Raw genomic sequence first — 16,647 nt, forward strand, 5'->3', positions numbered from 1 at the left:
CCTACCTCCCCCAGGCACAGCATATTCTAGCTTAGTCCCTATCTTCTTGGAAGGTGTCCCATTACATGAGAAGAGCGAACTAGCATTTTAAGTATCGAAACAGCAACTGAGCATTTGGCCTTCTCAGGCACTTTTAGTATCCACAGAGGAATTTTGCTTTTCTGCTTCTAAGTTAATTCAGGTTAATCCATTTTCTGCTGTGTCATATTAACACTACATACTATAGTTCCCAAACTATATATCTCATTTATCACAATTCCCCCCTCAAAAAACATGGGGGGGGGTGAAACTTGATTGCTTCTTGCTTCAACTCCCCAAAATGCTTTTTCCATTAACTTAGTCCATTTTCAATCCTTTTAGCCCCTCCTTTGTCAGGGATTCATACAAAACAGTCGCTTTTACTCCAAACTCAGGGATCCATTGCCTGCAAAACCCCACTAGTCCCAAAAAGCTCTCAGTTCTTCTGGAGTTCTGGGGCTTGGCATATTACATATTGCTTCCCTTCTTTCAAGGCCCAAGACCCTTTTTACCTTTTCCATAGACCAGAGTATTATCCATCCTTCAGGAACTGTTGGATAAGGGGTTGGAGACCTTCTCGATCCTCGCACCTGAGGCAGGCTTCTATTGCATCACCCCCCTCAGGGCCACTTGATATGAAAAGCTACAACATTTAGGAATAGTGACTCTCATCAGGTTCCCTTCAAAGGAAATGAAAGCTTGCAGTTTTGTTAAAATGTCCCTGTCCAGTAAGGCAACAGGGCAATTTTGGGGATACCAAAAATTCATGCTGTATATGTTCATCTCCAATTTTGACCAACTGAGGCCATGTGAAGTGAAGATTTTGCTTTATCCCATCAATGCCTTCCACCTGAACGTGGGAGCTTATTTGGTCAGGGTATGCCCCTGGCAAAATCTTCTAAAATCTTCTTCATGCCCCATTCAAGCTGGCGAATTTCCCTGTATGCTTATGCTGCAATACCACTGCTGCTTTTTGACATGGACGGCCTACAATTTTTACCTTTACCAGTCCTTCTGGTATTTGAGTTACATCATACCAAAAAGGATCTGGGCAGTCCAATATCTTTTGGGATTGTACGTCCCCAATCCACAAGCTTATGATACACGTGTGTATATATCTGTATGTGTGCTTCTAATTGACACTAAAAAAAACTAAGACTCTTTCTAATGAACAATGGGATTCACTGTGGGTGGGGGTGTATACACCAAGGAATAAAATAACATTTATGCAACAGCATTTAGCTCTGCCCTTGTTTTCCTTTGCACAAAACCTCTGGAACGCATCACCAGCCATACCATCAGGTGGGGGTGTGTGAGAGATGGGGTGGGAGTTATAGCTCTTGGCCTTGCACCTCCTAGAGTCCACTTGAACTAACATGGGGTTAGCCAAGCCATATCACTCCCCCCTCTTTGAAATGTAGACATATACATCCTTTCACAGTTCTACCCCCAGGCCCTGATGCTGACTTCCAATTGGTATGTCTGTGCTATATGTGATGAAAACACATTCAAGGGCCAATTAGACAAAGATCCGAATTTTCTGGAAAACCAAAACCACCACAATGGGGTGCATTATAAGGTTGAAACTTCCTTGGCGTCCACATCCCAGTCAAACAGGGAAAGAGCTTATCTATAATCTGAGTGACTGCATGTTGATCATGTGTTATCTGACGTGTATCTTGTACTCCTGAATCATTGCACTATTCCTAACCATTGTTATGATAGAATGGGAAAGTAAACAAATGGGCCCAAAACTCTACACTAGTGAACTCCACATCTGAAATAGCCATATTCTGTAAATCCCCTGTTACAAAATCACTCAGAGGAATTTGAAAAGCTAAAACAGCCATAACATATAAATTATGAAAGGAAAAATAGCAATGATCAACACATCCTTAAAGGACAATTCATAAAACATTACATTCAATATTACAATGGAAATAAAACAACTGTCAGGGTCTTGAATCATACTGCAGGGTGGCTTGTACAGAGTTCATCCTCTGGAAACCCCAGCTGATCATGTTCAGTGTAAGCTGTAACTGAACTGTCCTGGAATGATGAAAAAAATAATCATTCCCTCCTCCCCCCGAGTGACTGTAACAAAGTTTGCAAACTTGCACAACACGGGACATCTCGTCAGAAGAAATCAGGTTGATGGCCTAAATAAACTTGCCAGTTTCCATGGCTGTGGAAGAATTAAGCAGGCCTCTATGCTGTTAGCACATGCTAGAGAATAGCACATCTGTTGCATAGCTATGTAAAGGCCCAATGCGTTGGTACCAGCTTCATATGAGGCTCCAATCAAAATGCCTGCAATAAATCTCCTATGTCTCACACAAAAAGAAAACGTTTCTTTGGGGGGAAATGCTTCAGCACAGGAAAGAAAATGTAAAAATAAAACACACCCATGGCCAGATGAGACTTCTGCTCAAAAGTGCACAAAAAAACCAAAATATTGTGTTGCTACAGACAGACACACACAACATGACTACACATTCTAAAGGCCTTCAAGTTTCTCTAGCCTCTGATACAGAGGTTGCTCATGAAAGTAGCCACGAAAAGCAGCCTTTAGGAAGAAAAGGGGGGTTACTTTACAGCTTCATTCTTAAATTACCAGAATATACTTATACTTTAAATCAGACAATAAAAAAACTTCTTAATTCCTTAACACTATATCAGAATGACATAAAGAGAGATCCAGGCGATTCTCCGCTATACCTGTATAAAATCAAAACAACCATTATAGCATATGCTTCTGCTCCATCCTATAATAAAAAAGGCAAATGAAATAAAAAGGATTAGACTTCTTGATCATATACAAATGCATATAGAAGATATAACAAAATTATATCGCGCCACAAGGAGCTGCTTTGTTCTCTTGGCTGCTTGCCCGCCAAGTGGGGGAAAGAAGGAGGGGTTATAGACACACACATACCCAGAGAACGAGCTGCAGTGTTAGAACTAAACCCCGTAGTGGATCAAAGGAAAAAAACTCTAACATTATTCTTTTTTTTTCTTCTCCCTTAAAAACAACTCACTAATTTACTCAAGACATTCCTTATCCATCACAAATAGTCACTGACTCTTGAACCTGTTCACTGTCTTTCTATGTATCTCAAAACCTTCTATCTACATCCTGTATGCCTCAATCTTAACTCCAATCACTCTTTTTCAAAGGCTTCCTCTGCCTGAGTCAACTTACTCCCTGACTCCTAACTTTTCTTGCGTTCTTCCTCTAACAAATCTGACAACTCATGACATGCATTATAAAGTCCCCAAACAGCTGCAGCACTTTTCTTTGATTTGGAAGGCCTGCACTTTTTGCAATATCCCGCATAGGCCTCAGTCATGATTTTCATAGGGTCATCCGTCTTAAAACAATCATCATCCCACACACACCTTCCTTTCTTAATCAACCATTTCTCTATTTTCAATAGGCACTCTATTGAACTCATAGAAATCTCCAACACCAAAAGCCAAATACAAAGAATAAAGCAGTGCACACACAAACAACCAAACCTTGTTTCAAAATAAATTCAGGGATGAGCCACCTTCAAATGCCACATTCCCAAACCAAGTCACTCATGAGTAAAGCTGTTGTCACCAGCTTTTTCTCCCAGATTGACTCTCAAAAGAGAAAAACCAGAGGGGGGTATCTCAAGAGACAGGAACTAGTTAAAAGTCTCTGCCAGCCAGAGCACTGAACATTCCCAGTGCAAATCCTGTTTCCACCTTTTCCAAGTACCTAGCCCCATTTGCTCAAAATACTTGCAAGGCGTCGTTTCCCCAGGACTCTTCGAAGGGGAGGGAGACACAAGTGTTATCAAGGGCTTTCAAAGTGTATGGGACCCAATTTAGAGAACCCCTATAATAGCTTAATGAATTAACCTTCTCTCCAGTCTCAACATTGGCTAATTGGTGTGTCACAATCACGGCCACCGCTTGCCAAAGCTTTGTTGCCAAGGACAGAAGGGGAGGGGGATAACAATGTGCCAGGGAATTTCTATACCTTAACCTCTGGATTTACCACAGCATTTTAAAGGACATTTCCCCACTCACTTTAAAACAAAAGACAGCAAAACATAGTAAGAAGTAAATGGAAATCACACTCATTCCAGTTACATTCAAAACTTGGCTACATGTGCTCTTGGGAACCTGAGTGTGTGCATTTGCCACCCTCATGTCCCATGAAGCACACCTTCTTGAGAGGAGGGGATCCCCTGCTAAAGACAAAACAAACGCTTTGCCCTGGAATGTGCTCAAATGGTGCATGCAGGTCCAAAACAAATCAAAGCAAAGCCTGATTTTATTGAGAGAAAGAGCAAGAAAGCACCACAAAATTACTTGGGTGCGTGGCAGCATTAATCATTAATATCCTAACTCATTCATAACTTTATACTAAAGAAATCAAAGGACCTTATTACTATAAGAGGTGAAAGGCAAATGAGATTACCTATCCTATGCCCGAAGTGGGCGGTTGAATACAGCCGAAGCTATGTGGAAGAGCTCTGATCCAAAACCAGGAAGAAATCTCTTGGTCTCAAGGTTTTACACCGAGACTCAGAGTCTCCTCGGCTCTTTCCCTGCAGCCTTTCATGCATTCCTTGAGAGCGTAGCACGCATATGTGTGGGAGCTCTGATGTTCCTCAACCTCCCTTCCTCTATTTCTCTTCAAGCCTCGGTTTTAAAATACTTTTTCCTCTCTCCCCCTTCTGCCAAGGAGGGCATGAAAGTCTAGCAAAAATCTCTTGTTCCTTTTCCTCTCTTCAAGCCTTGCTTTAAACAAACAAAGCAAATCTCTTCATACCAACTTAAAAGATTACTAAACGCTACTTAAGGAACAAATTAAATTCTTTGAATCCTGTGCCAAACAAGAGCATCAAACAAATAGTGGCATGGACAGCCGATTCACGCAGCAAGGAAAAACAACAACAACAACAACAACATATTTTAGGAAGTGACAATACAGGGAGGAAACATTTCCCTTCTACCATTCCCACAGACACTCAGGGAAACCTTCACACGTTCATACCTTCACACATATAACCAATTCACACCTGAGTACTTAATTCACAAACATCCATTTAGTCATAAATGCATTTTAAAAATCTTTAAAATTTCTCAAAAAACATGCTAACGGATTCTGCAGCTGTTCTTCTTGAGATGTCCCTGCTCCCATTTCACTTGGGTTTTTCAACTGCCTTTTTTAGGTCAAGTCCTGTGAAGTCACCCTACTCCCGATCCCACAAACAAATCTTTTACCGGGCTTTTCAGTAGGCCTCTGACTCTCACGACCACACACAGTCATCTACAGCTTCCCGTTACTCCCTAAGGTGTTGGCTCTCTGGTTTCACTTATTTGCGCTCCGATATATACCGTTGTGTCCTCTGCTCTTTGCTCTCTTAGCCCCAAGGCAGGTTCAAACAACCTGGAGCTCCCCTTGGCCTGCTAGAGACGACACGGGGAACCAACGGGTTTAACCAGATGCTCCTGGCTGGCTCGCCAAAATTGTTACGCCAAAAAGGCTCTTTACATCTGGAGGAAGCTTCAATAATCACCAGATGAGAAACCAGATATAAAACAACACCTTTATTAACTTCTTTTGCAAAAGAGAGACCAGGTATCCGACACGCGTCTGGAAACCCGTCTGAGGCATAGCTACACAGATACATTGATATATTGGCTCCCAAGTTCTCCTTACACACAGCCCCTCCCATCTTGTTAGCAACTCTTGTCAAGAGAGCTCCATTGTCTTCTGCATTTACAGTGTTCTAATCTTGAGCGCTCCCTGTGCCCTACCTCCCCCAGGCACAGCATATTCTAGCTTAGTCCCTATCTTCTTGGAAGGTGTCCCGTTACATAAGAAGAGCGAACTAGCATTTTAAGTATCGAAACAGCAACTGAGCATTTGGCCTTCTCAGGCACTTTTAGTATCCACAGAGGAATTTTGCTTTTCTGCTTCTAAGTTAATTCAGGTTAATCCATTTTCTGCTGTGTCATATTAACACTACATACTATAGTTCCCAAACTATATATCTCATTTATCACAGTGGGAAAGGCAGCAAGAAGAATTTACTCCTTGGTTGATCAGTACTTGGACCAGGGAGATAGCCAAGTAGCAAAATACCTGGCTGAACTAACAGTCACAGAGGATCAAGAATGAGCATTACCTAATGCTCAAGTTTGGTGGCACAGTCTGTCCCTCATTGATGGATCTTTGCAATTTCCTTGCAATTTCCTCGCAATGCTCCTGACGAGGTGCACCTGGCGCCAACACTGTTATCTTTTCAGTGCCAGGTCAAGACTTTCCTCTTCTCCCAGGCATTTTAGCATGTGTTTTTAAATTGTTTTTATATTGTTTTGAATTTTAAAATTGTGTTTTAAATTGTTTTTAAAATATGTTTTTAAATTGTATATTTGTTTTAATGTTTTTGATTGCTGTAAACCGCCCAGAGAGCTTCGGCTATGGGGCGGTATACAAGTGCAATAAATAAATAAATAAATTTCATAGAAAAATTGGTACCTTTCTGGTCTACACTCTTAAGAGTGCTACAGACAAGCTTTTCATGGGATGGGGAAAAGTGTATTCTTTAGGCCTCTGCCTTGGGTGTTTGTTGTCCCCCACCCCTTTTGTTTTGTTTTGATTGTATGATTGGAAAGGAGATTTGTAATTTAATAAAATAGTAATAATGTTTTAAAAAGAAAAAAAAGAGCCATAATGGCTAGAGCTACAAGAGTATGGCAAGTGAGAAAGCACTATATTTCTGCACACATACAGAATAGCTTCTTAAAATCACTTCTTGACACCATATACAGCTTTGTTACTGAGTTAAGAGAAAAATGAGATCCCAATCTGATGATCAGTGTAAGAACCACTCCTTTCAGTCACACTGAAAATTGCACAAATGGAATGCAGACGAAACAGAACAACCCATCAGACGTGTTCAGGCATCCACTATATTCACGTAATTCAATATAATTACTGTATCTACACAAACTAAGTAAATAGGCTACAGACTTGCAACTCTTAATGCATTTTCAAGTCTTTCCACAACCCTTTGCTATTTACAGAGGAAGTAGCCATGCCATCATTGCTCCTTAGTAATCAAAAATATTCAGTTCACAGTACTTCCCACCAACACATTGCCAGAGTTATGAAATCACAAACAACATACTTTTCCCACTAGGAAAATCAACACTTCTCTTTTCCCCAAAGTTGCCAGATTTGGTCACGGATGATCCAGGTTCAAATCCCTGCTCTGCCTTAACAATCATCTGGGTAGCCTTAGGCAAGTTACATTCTGTCAGTTTAACATGGAAAGGAAATGGACTGCCTTCAAGTTGATTCCGACTTATAGCGACCCTACAAATAGGGCTTTCAAGGTAAGCGGTATTCAGAGGGGGTTTACCACAGGAAAATGAAAAACAAAATAAGGATATATTGTAACTAGGGTTGCCAGGTCAGAAGCATCCCAAACCCTAATGATGTCAGGGGGTGGGCCCTAGTGATGTCATAGGGGAGGGTGTGGGTGATGTCATTAAGCATGATACATTAAGCATCAACCACAGTTGCTTGGCACATACAATTCAAACAAAAACATTTCTCTGACTGGAAATTAAGATAGAAATATTAGCTAAAAGATGGAGCCTGAGTAGGGAACATTTAATCTAGCCTACTTGCTTCTAGCAAGAAGGGTTTAAGTGCCCTCAGGCCAGGCTAATCATCAGAAGGCCACTGTAGGAAGAAAGGAGCCCAGTGTGGAGATGTTAGATGGGAGCATTGTGGAGTAAAGATGGAGGCCCCTGAAGGCTGAAATTCCAAACATGCTTACTAAGGGACTAAGCCCCATAAAACTCAGTAGGACTTGCTTCTGAGTAGATATGGTTTGGATTGTGCTGTTGGTAAAGCTTAACTAGGGATCATCTATAAATATATGCATAACCAAGCAGGGTTAGCAACCCCCTGCATGGAATGCCCTGCCCCTAACTTTTAACATGGTTGCTCCAAATTTCTTTACAGATTTGACCCTTCACTTCAGAAAGAGGTCTGAGAAATGAGTAGGAGTAAGAAGATTCTTTACCCTTTTCTGTCTACCCTGTGGGATGCTATAAACTCTCTTTAACAGCCAAATGAATTCCAGAGATTCTTAACCAAAAACCAAAACTAAAAAATTTTTGGCAGCCAGTCAGCCGAGGTCACAAATCCCCATGTAGCACAACCTGACCCAGGGGCTGCAGTTGGTGCAGAATGCTGTGGCACGATCACTGACATGAGTGAGACCCTATCAGCACATAATACCTCTGCTCTGAAATCTGCACTGGTTGCTGATTTGCTGCCAGGCCAAGTTCAAGGTGTGCTTTCCATGTTACAGGTGCCACATGGTATTTGTTCTGCTCTTGCAAGAAATCAGTTCTTTAGTGTGGCAGCACTTATGCTTTGGAACGCCCTCCCTATTTACATTAGGCAGATGCCTTCATTGTACTCTTTTCAGCACCTGCTAAAAATATTCTTGTTTAGGCAAGCCTACCCAGGCATGTTGAGGCTATTGTGTTTTTATCTGTTTTTAATTCATTGTTGGTTTTATTATTTTGAATGTTTTTAAATACCTGTTTATAACTGTTTTTTCCAATAATTTTATTGTTTTAATTCTTTCTGTAAATCACTTTGAAGCTATTTACAATAAAGCAGTATATAAATGTTGTAAATAAAATACATAAATAAATTTTGGAGTCAGTGTAGCCCTTGGGTCTCTTTCCTCTTTTAGGAACAAAGGAATCTGCCTTATACAGGCTTGGGCCATTTGGTACCATCTACTGATGACATGGACTAGAATTGGCTTTCCATGATTCCAGGCAATAGTCTTTTCCAGAAATTGAATTTTGGACCTTTGCATGCAGAGCATATGCCCTACCACTGAGCTACAACCATTCTCCTGTTTTAAAAAAAGTATCTTCTAAAACCGTTCTTTTCAATTCACTAATGGATGCACATCATACCTAGGGCAGATCCACACCACAGCTGTGGAGTCGGTATGTCAAACCTTCAACTCCGACTCCTCTATTTTTCTACTGTCCAACTCCGACTCCTTCATAAATGGCAAATGTATATTATTTTTTCTACTGTCTGACTCCGACTCTGACTCCTTCATAAATGGCAAATGTATATTAATGTATTAATATCAATAAATTAATATTAATATTAAAATATTAATTTTATTTTGAAGTTGGAGTCAGTACATTTCTACCGACTCCACCCAAAATTGCTTCCAACTCCGACTCCATCCAAAATTGCTTCTGACTCCGACTCCAACTCCACAGCCCTGATCCACACCATTCATTTAAAGAACATTCAACACCAATTTGAAGCACATGAATCATACCACAGAACCATGGGAACTGTAGTTTGTTAATGGTGGTTGGAACTATAACCGTGAGGGGGAAATTACAATTCCCAGGATTCTTTAGGGGAAGTCATGTGCTTTAAATGCGAATTGGATGTGCTTTAAACGTATTTTGTGGATCTACTTAATAAATTTGACTACATATAAATAGTTTTAATTAATTTTTTAAAATGGAAATGAGTTATAAAGTTTACTGGGTGACCATGGGCTACTCACCATCTCCCAGCCTAATCTGCCCCTCAGGATGAAAACAACAGAGGGGAACCATGACAACCGCAAAGAAGGGCACACTTAAAACTATCATGTACAACCATAGTGTGAAATCAGATACTTATGGGGACATAGTATGAAGAAATATTTAAATAAGCATGAATGTCAAAGACGTTTATTATGTACACAACTTGTAAAGATATTTATAGAGCAATCCTATGTTTGTTTACTCAGAAGCAAGTCCCAATGTATTCAATGGGGCTTACTCAAACAGGGAAAAGTGCACAGAACTGCAACCTCAAGTGATAAGAAACTTCACTCACCCAACCCATTTTTTTTTAGTTTTTGTTTTTGGTTAGGAATCCTGACTGGTTGTGGGATGCTGAGTTTTCTGCTTTACTCATAGGAATCTTGTCGTGCCTGGTATGGTATTGCATTTAAGAAATCATCACAAAAACTGTCTTTTTTCTTTTTGCATTTCATTTACTTTTAACCTCATTCCCTTACGTCCACAGAAGCAACAACAGTGGTTCTATGCTGTCAGCTCAACTCCCTTAAACCCACTGATGATGCACCTTGTTGGTCGCATGATGGTTTGTTTCTTGCCCAAGAGTGGTAAAAGAGAATTCACATACTGGGAAGTGTGGCTGCAATTGTTCCCAAGCTGCTGCCTGTGAAGGTAGATCAAACCATGTGTGTTTTCTCTCTGTCAATTATTATTCACTGGAATTCAGTTGGCTGTCAAAGTGAGTTTATAGCAGCCCACAGGGGAGACAGAAAAGGGTAGAGAACCTTCTTACTATTACTCATTTCTCAAACCTTTTTCTGAGTGAAGGGTCAAATCTGTAAACAAGGTTGGAACAGGTATGTTAAAAGGTAGGGGTATAGCACTCCATGCAGGGGTTGCCAACCCTGCTTGGATATGGGTATCTTTGCAGAATATCCCTAGTGAAGCTTTACCAACAGCACAATCCAAACCATATCTACTCAGAAGTAAGTCCTATTGAGTTCTGTGGGGCTTAGTAAGTGTGTTTAGAATGTCAGCCTTCAGGGGCATGCATTTTTTCTTCTGAGTGCTCCTATCTAACACCTCCACAACACTAGGCTTTCTTCCTACAATGGCCTTCTGGTGATTGGCCTGGCCTGAGGGCACTTAAACCCTTCTTGCCAGAAGTAAGTAAATGTTTCCTTCCCAGGTTCTATCTTTTAGCTAAGATTTCTTAATTTCCAATCAGAGAAATGGTTTTGTTTGAATTGTATGCGCCAAGCAACTGTGGTTGATGCTTAATGTATCATGCTTAATGACATCACTACAGCCCGCCCCTGAAATCTCAGGCTTTGGGATGCTTCTGACCTGGCAACCCTAACTGGGGTGCGGTGGGGTTGTACCTTTAACAGCTGTGTGTCAGGCAGAAATTATTATGAACTAAAAGTGCATTTGGATGAACTTGAACTATTTTGTTCCTTTTAAAAATGAATTTTCCAAGCGCTGCTGGTTACTAACACAGTCTTCTTCATCTTATTCAGAAGTAAGTAAATGCTATTGTATTATGTGGTGCTGGTGCCTGCTAAATGCGAGTTTCAGTAACTCGCTCACTTTGTGGGTATGTTTAAAAAAACAGGATTGAGCGAGCATTACTTAATGAACAGAGACATAGTTTTCTATTCTCTGCTGAGGAAGTATGATTTAACTATGTGTAAATACATGGGAGCAAGCATAGGAGTACAGCTCTTAGGTGCTAGGTATTACTAAAATGGCAATGTTTAAGTCTCCACTATTTCTTTGCAAAGAAGGAGTATAGGGAAAAGCCCAGAACAGGTGGAAGCCACACAGCTTTTCTTCCATTAGACAAACAACTGTGACAGCAACCAGAATCCCTTCTGAACCAAAGTAAGACACTTTACAGTTTAGTTAGATGTTATATGCAAAACTGGAATGCTTAAGTATCTACAATAAGTTTGCAAGGGAGGAGGATGGAGAGAAAACCAAAACTAAGAAACAGCTTAAAAATAAATACTGAGATGGCTACATTTGTCTACTACTTTCCCACAGACGTGTGCTGCTGAGTCTCCAATATGTTTCCACAGGATGGGTATTCATCTTTATTATGCTGTGATTTAGATTCCTTCAAGGAACATATCTCAGAAGTGAGATGCAAAATACTTTTAGCATCTCACTAGCACCATGGAGGCTAAGGTTCAAAACCCTCCTTAGCCATGAAGCTCATTGGGTGAACTTGGGCCAGACACTGTCTCTCCGCATAGCTGACCTCACAGGGTTGTTGTGGGGATAAAAGGGGGGCAGGTAGGAAGGAAAAACTATGTATATCACCCTGAGCTCCTTAGAGGAAGGATATAACAGTAGTAAATAATACAGTTAAATACACTTTCAGAGATCCAAACCCTGGCCAGGCAGCAGCAGGGCATGATAGAAAAGAAAAGCCAACACCCACATCTTCAGTCCTGTTGTTCATGCCTGCTGGGGTGGAAGACAGAGGGTAGGCAAAAGCCTGCTCCGGGCTACACCTCAAACCAGCATAGCAATTGGGTTCAAACCAGACTTGATGCCATGAAGTGATGGCAGTGGGGTTGGCTTGTGACCCAGTGGATCCCAGGCTGGCTCAGCAACTTCTCCATTTCAGGGCTTTTTGCAAGCTACTATGGATGGAAAGTCCACCAGCAGGCAGAACAGGAAGCTCCACAGCAGCCACACAGGTAGAGACCAGTGGAACTGTTCTGGTCTGGGCAGAGGGAGATCTCTGCCCATCCAACTCCTTCCAGTGCAACGGTTCAGAGAGCTGGACTGCCAACACTGAAGGCAGCATAATATACAGCATTCCCTTTAACCCCAAGCCTGTTCATGTTCAGAGTAGCATTCAGTTTCTGCATCTTAACATTCATTGTTGTCAACAACAAACTACCACATAAAATCAGCAAGGGGGAAAGCAATCCTAACTCATGTTTACACCCAGGTCGTGGTGTGTGTGTGTGTGTGTGTGATGGTGAGATACCCCAGAGATCTGCTTGCACAGAGACTGCCATATCCATTTCTTTGTGGGGAGGTGTATGTGAGATAGGTTTTCTTCCATCCATTACTGTGGGCATGTTAGAGAATCAAAGGGCCTTTGCCTTGTATTCATGCTCACCCCTAGCACAACCCATTTCCTTCCTCTCCAACAACAGAACATTGCTGGTGGAGCTTTCCCCTGGGAAAGGATTGGTTCTGCTGATGTATGTTGGCTCCCCTCAATCATCTTTACAGCAAGATTAGGGTTGCTCCCTTAACTCATTTTTTATTTAGTTACTGAATTTATATCCTGCCCTTTCTTCCAAAGGAGCCCAGGGCAGCAAATCCATCTATAGGAAAAATACAATTAAAAATAAAATAAAAACATATTTAAAGCTGTTAAAAACATCTACAATCAATAAAACGCAATAAGCATGTAACCAAATTGTGTGTCTGGATAGGCCTGCCAAAACAGACACATTTTCAGCAGGCATTTAAAAGAATACAATAATGATGCCTGCTAAATGTCAATAAGCAGGGAGTTCCCAAGTACAGGTGATGCCACACTGAAAGCATGACTCCTTGCAGACACTGAGCGGATATTGTGTGGCACCTGTAGAAGTGCACGTTGTGCAGATTGAAGTAACTGAGTTGCCACGTGTGGGATTTAACTAACCCATTTGTATAATTGCTTTTTTTAAACCTTTTTTTTTTAAAGAAAAAACATAAAGCAGTTATTCAGGCCTTGCTAATGGTGAACAAAACTGGGGGAGACGCCTCAGACAGAAAATCAGAATTGTGCTTCAAGCTGAATACTTTGGCATGTACAGCATGTCTGGCTAGAATCTCACTTTCAGAGTTTCCTGAGAGGAAGTTATTCAAATGCTGTGTTATCTACACATCCTCAATACAGCTAATCCAGGAAACAATCAGGATTTCATTGTATGTGATACTCATTCACAATTCAGACTAATAAGATGGCAGTAATACGATGCATTAATATTAAAGGATGGTAGATTTCATAACAAATGATTGAAGTCTATTCTTTCTGTCCATTGCACGTACGCACGCACGCACGCACGCACACACACACACACAGAGAGAGAGAGAGAGAGAGAGAGAGAGAGAGAGAGAGAGAGAGAGGCTTCACACATGTTTTCTCTCCATGAACATCACTTCTGCCAAGGAGAAGGTACATTTTGGACACATCAGCCTATTTAGTCACATGTAGACATGGCAGAACAGGCATGTGCAGATTAATTTTTTTTTTTAAAAAAGAGTTTGATATATGCTTTTCCTACAGAAAGGCAATATGCTGTAAGAAAAATATCTTGTGTGATGCAGCTTTCCAAGATGGGATTTAGTTTCCAATTTTAGTAACATCAAAAGGAGATAAGAACACTCAGGACTTTGCAGGATGCCCCCCCAAACACACACATACTTTTGCATTGCATGTTTATATATACAAGGTGGCAACAAGAAGCAACAGAGGAAGTGGTGGTTTCCGTTTCCTCTTTTTGCATGACTTGTGTCATGTGTGATCTTGGTACACCCGCTCCGTGGTGACATGCATGAACTCAACACAGAGATATGCAAGTTCCTGTATTGCACATTTGACAGGATGGGTGAGTCTGCTGCTGCTTGATTCTAACTTTTTAAGACAAAGCCCCTTGTGCAGAGCTGCAATCCCATGTCAGTTTTGTTATTCTGAAGTGAAGCTGCACATAAAAAACTTGTGTTATTTCTAATTTCATGTTTTTAGCGGCAGAGATGACAGCAAGAGATATGGAAGTCATTATAAATTAGTAATTTCTGACATTGCTCAAATATAGTTTGCAATTCCACAAAAATCAGGTTCAGCCAGCTGTTAAGCAACTGAAGTGACTTATCTTTTGGCTTCACAGTGATGAGTACAATTTAGGGACATAAACTGAAATAAAATGCTAGGAATCAGAGATACCTAATTTCTTAAACAGTATTTAATGCTTCCAACAGCAAATGCATTAATTGGGTAGAAAAATTATAGCATTTGTAAAGTTTCCTGTAAACCATGAATCAAAGTGTCTAACTCCTCTCCAGCTTACTAAGGCACACAACAATTGCTGTCCACAGACAAATGCAGTGAAGTTGTGTTTAAAAATGCCAAAGGCAGCCATAGTTTAGAACTGCTGTGCTAATTTCTTTCTCTAGGATTTTTGTTTCCAGTTGCCAATGACATTAATGAGCACATCTTGCTCACTTAGCCCATCCTCATTCATATCCAAATCTCCCTCTTTTGTGGTGGTAAAAACATACTTAACATAAGAATGTAAGAAGAAACTGCTGGATCAGGCCAATGCCTCATCTAGTCCATCATTCTGTTCTCACAGTGGGCAACCACTTGCCTATGGGAAGCCCGCAAGCAGGACCTGAGTGCAAGAACACTCTCCCCTCCTGTGGTTTCCAGCAACTGGTATTTGGAAGCATACTGCCTCCGACTATGGAGTCAGAGCATAGCCATCACGGCAGCCTTATCCTCCATGAATTTGTCTAATCCTCTTTGAAAGCCACCCACATTTTCTAGCATCACTGCCTCTTGTGGGAGAGAATTCCAAAATTTAACTGTGCTTTGTGAAGAAGTGCTTGCTTTTGTCTGTTCTGAATCTTCCAAATTTCAGTTTCACTGGATGTTCACAAGTTCTAGTGTTATGAGACAGGGAGAAAAAACGTTTCTCTATCCATTTTCTCCATGCCATGCATAATTTTATACACTCTTATCATGTCATCTCTGACTCACCTTTCCTTTAAACTAAAAAGTCCCAGATGCTGCAATCTTTTCTCACAGGGGGAGTCACTGCATCCCCTTGATCATTTTGTTTGCTCTTTTCTAGCTCTACTATATCCTTTTTGAGTGAGGCAACCAGAACTGTACACAGTATTCAAATGTGGCTGCACCATAGATTTGTATAATGGCATTATGATTTCAGCAGTTTTATTTTCAATATTTTTCTTAATCTCTAGCATGGAACTGGCCTTTTTCACAGCCGCTGCACACTGGGATGACATCTTCATTGAGCTATCCACTACAACCCCAAGGTCTCGTTCCTGGTCAGTCACCACCAGCTCAGCCCTCATGAGCACATATATGAAATTAATTTTTTTTGCTCCAATATGCATAAATTGACACATTTTTACATTGAGTTGCATTTGTCATTTTACTGCCCATTCATTCAGTTTTGAGAGCTCCTTTTGGAGCTCTTTGCAATTCCTTTTTGTTTTAACAATCCTGAACCAGGGCTGTGGAGTCGTTACGCCAAACCTTCGACTCCAACTCCTCTGTTTTTCTACTGTCCGACTCCGACTCCTTCATAAATGGTAAATGTATATTAACTAGTAATAACAAATTTACTGTAGTAAAATGGTAGCACAAGGCATTTCATCACCATCACGTGAATCATCAGGCTAGATTGATAGAACATAAAATATATTTATTTGATTAAAATTTCTGAACAAGAAAACTTTCCTAAATTCCTATGAAAGTTTTTATTTTGAAGCTGGAGTCGGAACATTTCTACCGACTCCAACTCCATCCAAAATTGCTTCCGACACCGACTCCAACTCCACGACTCCGACTCCACAGCCCTGTCCTGAACAATTTAGTATCATCAGTAAACTTGGCCACCTTACCACTCTCCCCTAATTCTAGATCATTTATGAATAAGTTAAGAAGCACAGGTCCTTAGGGGACTCCACTTTATACATATCTCAGTTGGAAGAACTGTCCATTTACCCCTACTCTCTGCTTTCTGTTTCCTAGTCAGTTCCTCCCATCTTATTTCGACTGCCAAGCTTACTCAGAAGTCTTTTGTGGGCTGCCTTGTCAAAAGTTTTTTGAAAGTCCAAGTGCACTATGTCTAATGAATCACCAATATCAACATGCCTGTTTGCACTCTAATAGGTTAACTCTAACTCTAATAGGTTGGTGAGACAGGACTTACCCTTGCAGAAGCCATGCTAGTTCTACTTCAGCAA

General features: G+C 40.8%; 1 protein-coding gene across 5 annotated transcripts in view; it reads right to left on the reverse strand.

The window, feature by feature from the left end:
* The window catches only part of GAREM1 (GRB2 associated regulator of MAPK1 subtype 1), a 137,549-nt gene that overhangs the window by 18,540 nt on the left and 102,362 nt on the right, over window positions 1–16,647 (reverse strand). The gene's annotated exons all lie outside the window — the stretch shown is intronic.

This window comes from Rhineura floridana, chromosome 1 (assembly GCF_030035675.1).
Source record: "Rhineura floridana isolate rRhiFlo1 chromosome 1, rRhiFlo1.hap2, whole genome shotgun sequence".
Classification (NCBI taxonomy): Eukaryota; Metazoa; Chordata; class Lepidosauria; order Squamata; family Rhineuridae; genus Rhineura; species Rhineura floridana.